We start from the raw sequence: 2193 nt of genomic DNA, 5'->3' as shown, positions 1-2193 counted from the left end.
GCCATGAAAGTGCGAGTTGCCGCTCTGCGTGCAAGCGCTGTGGCGGTGAACATCCAACGGTGGATTGTGTTCTACCGCGCTCTTATGCAGCGGCTGCCAAGTCGTCCTCGGAGCCTGCCGTACAACCCGAAAAGGCCGCGAACCTGGAGCTGTCCGGCGACATCCAAGAGCCCAGGAGGGACGCAGAGAAGGACGACGACGAGACCTTGACGACCACGTCTGAGGCCCTCTCTGACGGGGCAGCTACGGGGCCCTCCCCAGATAGCGAGCTGTGATGGAGGTGACAACCTCTCAGAGCAACTCCGAGACTGCCTTAGACGTACCCGGCTCTGAGTCGCGAGCATTGGAGTCGCAACCTGTGGGGGCGAGCATACGCACGGCGACAAGCTGCAGAACAAGCCCGCTCCACATGTGAAGTCGGCAAATCTGGAGGCTCTGCTGAACGCCCCGCGCCTCCTCCACTCTGCGGCTTCCGCCCCCGTCCTCTCGAGTAAGGAAGCCACCCTGTCTGTCATTACGGTGGCAAGACGCTCTGGCTCTGCGAGGCCGCAACACCTGAGTGCGGGCCGCGGTATGAAAGCGCCTTTGGCGGACGACTGCAAGCGTCACTTTTCCGGCACAGAGAGCTGTGCAACTTTTTCGAACGAATCAGTGCCGCATAAAGGGTGCGGAAGGCAGCAGACAGCTCCGGGATGGACTTCTCGGACGCCGAGTCGTAACCACCATGGCCCTGCGTCTCAGGCTCAACGGCCTCTGCGGCCGCACCCCCTCCTCCTCTTCGCCTGTCTGGCGGTGGCTTCGACGCGGCTCAGTCGGCGCCGACCAGCGGCCACCGCTTCTCGCTCCCGGCTAATAATCGCCTTGGCTACGTTGCTGCGGCCTGCGAAGCGTGAACTGCGTGGGTTCCGTGTAGTGAGTGAGTGAGTGTGTGTGTGTGTGTGTGTGTGTGTGTGTGTGTGTGTGTGTGTGTGTGTGTGTGTGTGTGTGTGTGTGTGTGTGTGTGTGTGTGTGTGTGTGTGTGTGTGTGTGTGTGTGTGTGTGTGTGTGTGTGTGTGTGTGTGTGTGTGTGTGTGTGTGTGTGTGTGTGTGTGTGTGTGTGTGTGTGTGTGTGTGTTTGAATGTTTTTTTTTTTGCACAGACGTAAAGAATCCCAGGTGGATCAACATCCGGGGCTTGCATCAGAGGCGTCTGTCAAAGATTGAGTCAATTTGGAACGCTAATTACAACAAACCAGGCAAAGCCTAAATTGTGTTCGTTTATCTGCGTTAAAATGGATAAAAATGAAAATAAATCTGATACTAGTCATACGCATACGCAAAATGAAGAATAACTGCAAAACGCATTGAGCAGTACATTACGTGTGAGCAGTGGTGCGCCCCCTTTTTCGAATTTGATTAACTACTCAAATCGCCTGTAATTTTTTCCCACGTTCGTATTCTGGTTTTGGCACAGGAGCGTCCTTCACATACATTCTATCCTTCCACAGATGGAGACGTAATTAGCGTGGCTTCGCTGGCACCTACAGCAGTGGCCCGCGAGCTAATTGCGCTCGCTTCATTCACGTGGTCAACAGCTTCTGTCACCATAAATACCATTCTGCGCGCGTCGGCGTGTCTAGGAATAATGGATGGGAGTGTCGCTACAATGGTAGAACAAGGAAACGAACGTCAAAGAAAAAAGAACCGAAATGTCACACACCCGTTGGGCACAATTATCGCTCATATGACAGGAAAAAAGCTTGGAAGGATGGTGAATTTGATTTGCGTAAAATGTTAAAAACATAACTTTTCCATAGGGTGTTAAGAATAAAACAGTATCACCATGTTGGCCCTAGAAAGTATTGCTGCCTAAATTGGAATGGCAGAAAAAATACGTACAATAAGGTGCGATAGCTTTTCCGGAACCATCTATCAAGAAACTGAGTGTGGGCTTTGGGGCACGCGTTAGTGAACGCTAAGGATTAATTACGTCCATCAGTGGTTCCTTAAGATGCACTGACATAAAACGAGCGTCTTTTGCATTGTGAATACCAGTATCGAGTCAAAGCCGCGGAATTGGAGATTCAATTCAATTTATTAGGGCACACCGCCCGAAAGTCGTTGCCAACTTGAAGCTGCAGAGAATATTCCAAAAATTGTCTCTTTCAGACTACCCCCGCCAACGTCTCCCCACGGGACGAAATAGTGGAAACTG

This window comes from Amblyomma maculatum, chromosome 8 (assembly GCF_055883805.1).
Source record: "Amblyomma maculatum isolate TAMU_Amacu chromosome 8, ASM5588380v1, whole genome shotgun sequence".
Taxonomy (NCBI): Eukaryota; Metazoa; Arthropoda; class Arachnida; order Ixodida; family Ixodidae; genus Amblyomma; species Amblyomma maculatum.
Note: the sequence above shows the minus strand (reverse complement) of the source record.